Genomic DNA, 6,716 nt, shown 5'->3' with positions numbered 1-6,716 from the left:
AGTGTTACTCCAGTCTCGGTACTCTCTTCCTGTCTCCCCACCCCACCCCAAGCTGGGCTGCTCTCTGGAGAGTATGCAAAACAAACTTGCCCAGACTTGTTGATCACAGACCCACTTAACACTTTGGGGGCTGGGTCTCCTGGATCTAAAATGTGTGTCAGCGGGCTCACAGGAGGAGCCCCTGGACCCCAGCAGCTCTGGGGCAGCTCGTCAGGGACGGCCACAGAGATGAAGCCTGGCCGCGAGCCTGAGGCGCTACGGAGCCTGCCAGGGGTGGGGTCCAAGGTCAGAGCAGTGCTGTGACAGAGTGAGGAGCATGCTCTGCTGGGGGCCCGCCCTGAAACTAAAATGATGGCCACAAGGCTGCAGCTTCCGGTCCCAGGGGCAGGCCTGGGAAGGGGAATTGATGGTTTCCCGAGGCCCAGCCTTGGTTTCCATGGAAGGAAAGCCAGCATTCCAGTCTCCCCAGATGCCAGCACGTCAGGGGCTCCTGTACCTCTCCCTCTCCCTCCACGTCTTGTCTCTTCTTATATGGGAACGGTCCCTGAAAATCACACACCCAAGTACACAGGCACAAAGGCACACACACACATATGCACATAGAGGCACACGCGCATGTACACACACACACATGCACGTGCACGTGCACACTCCCTCCATGCCCTCTCCCAGGTCTTATCTGCTCTGTCCCGCTGGTTACCACACACAGAGAGATTGCCTTCCATCTCTGGGCATGGAGGGCAGGCACAAAAAAGACCTTTTCCTCTTTGTCGCTAAGAGAGACTGACAGTGGGAACTTCTCAAAAGAAGAACAGCAAAGGCCTGGACTGCTCAGGTCGTGCTGCTAAGCACTGTGAGAGGAGAGGCAGCTCCCATAGCTTGCTGGGTCCTCATGAAACAGTGTGTAGACAGCATGGAGGAGCTGGAACAGATCGTAGGGACTTGGGATTCCAGGACAATCTGAAGTTCTACAGAGGAGGGCCCAGGGTCCACAGAGGTGTTGCCTCTAGCCCTACAGCCACTCTCCAGGGGATCTGCATCCAGGGCCGGGCTCCAGCCAAAGCCCTAGGGAAGGACTGCCTTTCCCAGAATGTGTAAGCTCCGGGGAGCTTGTTACTTGAGAAGAGCCTGGAGAAGTCAACGAGAGCTCTGAGGCCCACCTCAGCTCACCACAAGATGGCAACAGAGCTTTGTATGAGCCCCAGCTTGGGGGCAGCGTCCAGCACTCTCTGAGCACTGGACCTCACCTTTCTAACCCTGATGGGCTGAGTGTTCCTTCAATGTCTTCAGGTCAGGCTGTGAGGTCACTTAGCGTGGGCCTGGAGATATCTCTCCTTCCTGTTTGGTTGCCCTGAGCTCCACCGGACTTGCACTTGTTGACGAGTCCTGATCCCTCTGACCCTTTGAGCTCTTCTGAAAGCTCCGTGGGAGTGTGGGTGGCAGGAGGACACAGCTCTGTGTATGGGGCTCCAAAAAGGATTGTGGGGAGACAAGTCAAAGTCTGAAAACCTGTTAGACAGTCGACATAAATAATTTAATGTCATATGCAATACTGAATTTACATTCCTCATTTTACAAAAGTTTAAAGTGGCTTTTCCTCCTGGAAGCAGTAGTGCTTGAATCACGCACAGCCCTCCAGCCCCTTTTGGCCCCTGCAATCTTTGACCCTCTCTTCCATTGGGCTCTGTCTGGCTGCAGCATGTCCCCTGGGCTGGCAGCTCAGGTTGGGGAGCTGGAGTGGGAGGGTGGGGGCCACAGCACCCCTACCCAGGGCTTCATTTGCACTCCCATTCAATGCCAGGGGACCCTTGTGAGATGGCCAACCAAGGTGTCCATTGAGGAATTCCTTCCTATCATGCTGATCAAATGGTGGTTATCACTCCCTCTCAGTCCCTGATGGCTTGGTGCCAAGGAAGGAAAGAAAGAACAAAAAGGAAAAAGACTGTGCTTTTCAGCTCTGCCCGGGTAAATGTTTATGGAGTGAATGCAAGGAGAACATGGATGAATTCGTGCAGGAGGGAATGGTGTGAATAAATGAGTGAATGGAGAAATGGAGGTCAAGGTGAAGGAGAAAAACTACATCACACGCCTCTGGCTGGCCCGACTGTGTGCCTTGAAGATGGCCATGTGGCTTTGCCAGTCCCCAGGAGGCAGCTGTTCATAGATGACTAAGAAGACACCCTTCACCAATAGGAAACATCCATGAGGCAGTCTTAAAGAGATCTCTGCTTTGTGCCATCTCTGCCTTACTGGGGGTCCTGGCAAAAGACGGGCTCCTTCGTGTAAAAATGAACATCTCTACCCAACAGAGGCATGGTTAGAGATGGTCTGCATGCTGCCCGAAAGACAGACTTTGGGGGTGACTCTGTGGTCAAGGACAAACATTAAATAGGTTTTTTTTTGATTGTTTAAATACAAAAGCAATGCGTGTGTATGTGTGTGCTTGTGTGTGTGTGTGTGCATTCAGCCCTCATCATTCACCAATTCCATATTTGTGAATTTGCCTAACCACTAAAATTTATTTGTGACTCACAAATCAATACATGACGTGGTGCTTTGTAGCCACCTGTGGACATGGGCAGTGAGGCAAAAACCTTGAGTCACCCAATGGACTCAGTCCCAGTCGGGGTCAAACCAAGTGGCATTTGTTTCAGCTCTCCTACGGTAAACAAGTATCTTTTTCTTGATCTGTTTAGTGTTATGGTTTTGCACTTTTGTGTTTTTTGATGATTTTGTTGTTTAAAATGGCTTCCAAGTTAAACTATACTTCAATTAAAAAACGAAAAGAAAAAAAAGTCCCCTCAAGCATAGTGCTGAAAAGCTGTCCAGTGTTCTTAAGCCAAAGAAGGTTGAGATGTGCCTTACAGAAAAAACAGATGTGTTAGATAAGCTTCAGTCAGGTATGAGTTATATAGCTGTTGGCTATGCATGCAATGTAAATGAGTCAATAATATAAATTAAAAAAACATTTTAAAATAGAAACACACATAAGACTGCTTAATGAAAATGTGACCGGAGGTTTGCAGCAAGCTGACCCTGTCTGCCCTAGAAGTATTGTTTGGTGTTCTCTATTTCAGTGTTTGTGGTGATTTATAGAACATAATTACTGCAAAAAACAAGATTCAACTGTATGGGTACATACACATATATTCAGGATAAAAATTAAGGGAATATAGGTAAGTAATAAAACATGCAATCTCCCTTTATTCCTCCTTCCTTCTCTAGTCTAGCCTCTTTCTCATTTTTTACAGTTTAGGGTGTATCCTCCCACACTTTTTTCTATCAATTTACATATTTATGTATATAGGTATATATATATATAATTTTTATGAGTGTATTCTATGAAAGGAATAGTATATATGATTTATATGTATGCATATTTGCCTTTTGTCACTTAGATTAGAGTTGGCAAAATTTCTGTAGAAGACTAGAGAATAAATATGTTTTTGGCTTTGTGAACCCTATGAGGTCTGTATCACACTTCCTCAGCTCTGCCGTCACATCAAGAAATCAGCCATGTGCAAGGTGTAGATGAATGGGTGTGGCTGCGTTCCAATAAAACTTTATTTATGGGCACTGAAATTTGTATGTCATATAACTTTCATGCATCTCAAAATATTACTCTTCTTTTGATTTTATTTCAACCATTTAAAAATGCAAAAATCTTTCTTAGCTCTTGAGATATACATGCACAGGCAGGGGGGTGGATTTGACTCAAGGGATTTAGTTTGCCTGATGTAGATTCTATGTGAGATTTATATATATATTGTATGTAAGATCTCTTCCTGTTAATACATGTCGATCTACCTCCTTGTTTTACTGATTGCCCAGTATTCTGTTGCATGAGTTTACCTCAATTCTATCTATTTCCTTACTGAGGGACATGCAGATTACCTAGTATTTTACTGTAACAGAATATCCTTACACATACATCTTGGGGCATACATATGAGCATTGCTATGGAGAATTCTAGAACTGGAATCGCCAGGTACAAGGGCTCACAGGTATGCACACTTTGGATGTTGGCACATTCTGACTAGGCAAACTGATTGTGAAGGAGGGTTTCTGGGGTAGGCTGGGCTTCTTTCCTGGCTTTGTTCTCTGTCTCTAGAGCTGGGCAGCCTTGTGAGGAAGTAAGTGGTCCTTGCTCTGTCCCAGAGCAGAGCACAGGCACCTCAGATTCCCAAATAAAACTCCTAAGCCCCCTCTCACGTACTGCTCCATGGTTGCCCTTATCACAGAAGTAGGCCAGGAGAGTGGCCCACAGACTCCGATCCTGCGGGCTGTTGAGTAGGAACTGGCCTGGAAACGTGCCTGCTTTGTTCCAGCAGGAACCAGTGGATTTCTTGTAACTGTTGCCTAGGCTGAGGGAATAAAGTACCAGAGATGGAGAACATGAACTTTCAGGAAGAAGGGCAGGGGTGTGTGCCATGTAGTAGATAATTAATAACACGGACTCATCTAGCAAACATATTAAATTACCAGTAGCCAAGAGGTGCCCTTCACTCTGGGCATGTAGTAAAGAAGTGACGTGGTCACTGCTCGCAGGGCTCCTAGTGGAGGAGGAGCAAACAGGCTCGCGAACCGTGAAGACTGGTATATTGCCGTGAGGATGGGGGCAGAGGAACCAGACCAGGGCAGGGCCAATGCAATGGGAGGGAGTGGGGCAGATGTTTGGAGAAAGGATTTTTTGTCGTTCTTTAAAAATAATATTTTCTACATCAGTTTTCAGTTTGCTGCAAAATTGAGGGGAAGATAAGAGTTGCCACCCGTCCCTGCCCCTCCATATGCACAGCCTGTCCCGCTATCAACATCCACCACTGGAGGGGCACATTGGTTCCAATCAATGAACCTACCTGTTACACTATCACCACCAAAGTCTGTGCTTAACGTGAAGGTTCACTTGTGGTGTTGCACAAATCCTATAGGTTGTGACAAATGCATAGCGACACGTATCCGCTGTTGTAGTATCCTGGAGAGTAGTTTCAAGACCCCCAAAATCCTCTGTGCTCCATCTCTTCATCCTTCCCACCCTGCTAACCCCCAACAACCATGATTTTGTTTACTGTGTCCATAATTTTGCCTTTTCCAGGATTTCATATGGTTGCAGTCACACAGTGTGGAACCCTTGAAAATTGGCTTCTTTTACTTAGTAATATGCCTTTAAGGTCCCTCCATGTCTTTTCAGGGGTTTAGAGCTCATTTCTTTTTAGTGCTGAACAATATTCTACTGTCTGGATGTGCCATTATTTATCCAGTCACCTACCAAAGGACATCTTGGTTGCTTCCAAGGTTTGGCATGTCTGAGTAAAGCTGCTGTAAATATCCACGTGTAGGTTTTCATGTGGGTCTAAGTTCTCACTTCTTTGGACAGAGGGAAGTGTTTTTCAGGGGCTGCATCTGAAACAGGAGCATTGTGCATGTTGGTGTGGAGGATGAGGGGGACGGGAAGGCCCCCTGGGCCAAGGAAACAGCAGGAGCGCGGTCACAGTGGAGAGCCAACTGGGTGCCTGTAGGCAGTGCACACGGCGGAGTCCAGGGTGGCAGGCAGGCCGTGGGAGGCCTTGTTAAGCCAACTAAAGGAACTGGGACTTTTTTACCCAATGAGGAGCCACATGAGGGCTGAGGGTGACCAACATCCCACTCTGCCGGGGATCTTTCTTGGTTTTACCAGTGAAAGTCCTGCCTCCCAGGAATCCCTCCAACCCCAGGCAGCCCAGCACGGTTGGTCACCCTAGTTTTATGCAGGAGGATGATATAGTCAGATATGATTTTTTTGAAAAATAACTCTTTGTTGTACAAATAATGTTAGATTCAGAGAAAAGTTGCAACGATAGCATAGAGAATTCAGGATGCCCTTCACCCAGTCTCCTAAGTGTTACCATCTTGCACAAATATGGTGCGTTTGCCAGTGCTATGAGATTAACATTGATACATTACTATCAACTAGGCTTCACACTGTTTGAATTTCCCCAGTTTTTCTACTAACATCTTTATTCTGTCCCAGAGTCCAATCCAGGATCCATTTAGCAGATTTGCTTTTAGAAAGATGAACTGTGGCTGTGGCATACCAAATGGATGGGAGAGGCCTGGGTCTGGAGGCCAGGCACTCCAGGGGAAGCTGAGACAGCAGCCTGTGGGTGAGGCTGAGGGCGGGAATTCCAGCTCCTGCAGGAGGGGAGATGCCACCGTGGACTCAGAAGTTTGAGGAGGCAGCCTCTGGTGGACTCCAGCATTGACACTTGCTGATGACTTGGTCTAATAAAGTGAAGTTGAAATGTTACCACGTGTTGCTTCCTCCTACATTTTATGCAGGGCTCTCTGCAGCCGATAATTATTATGCATCTACCAGGTGGTGGGCACTGATCTCCGGACCCATGGTTGTGGCTTCCACCTGCCTCCCTCATGCACCTCCAGCTCCAGCTTCACTTCCCTATTGAGCAGCACCCACCAACTTCCCTTGGCCATGAGTACATAAAACCAAACTCCACTTCTTAAAAGAAGTCCAACTCTAAAGGAATTTTCACAGCCTGTCCTCATTGCTGCCAAGAATATATATTACCAATTTCCAGTGGAAGCTCAAATGTCCCTTTGTAATAGCCTGGCCTCTGAGCACTAAGTTTGAGGGGTCACCACAAGTTGGGACAGCACCTAGGGGCCCAACTGCCATGCTGCTCAGCAAGTGGTGTGAGGGGGCAGTGGGAACAAGGCACTGG

This window comes from Manis javanica, chromosome 16 (genome assembly GCF_040802235.1).
Source record: "Manis javanica isolate MJ-LG chromosome 16, MJ_LKY, whole genome shotgun sequence".
NCBI classification, from domain to species: Eukaryota; Metazoa; Chordata; class Mammalia; order Pholidota; family Manidae; genus Manis; species Manis javanica.
This window is presented reverse-complemented; position numbering follows the sequence as displayed.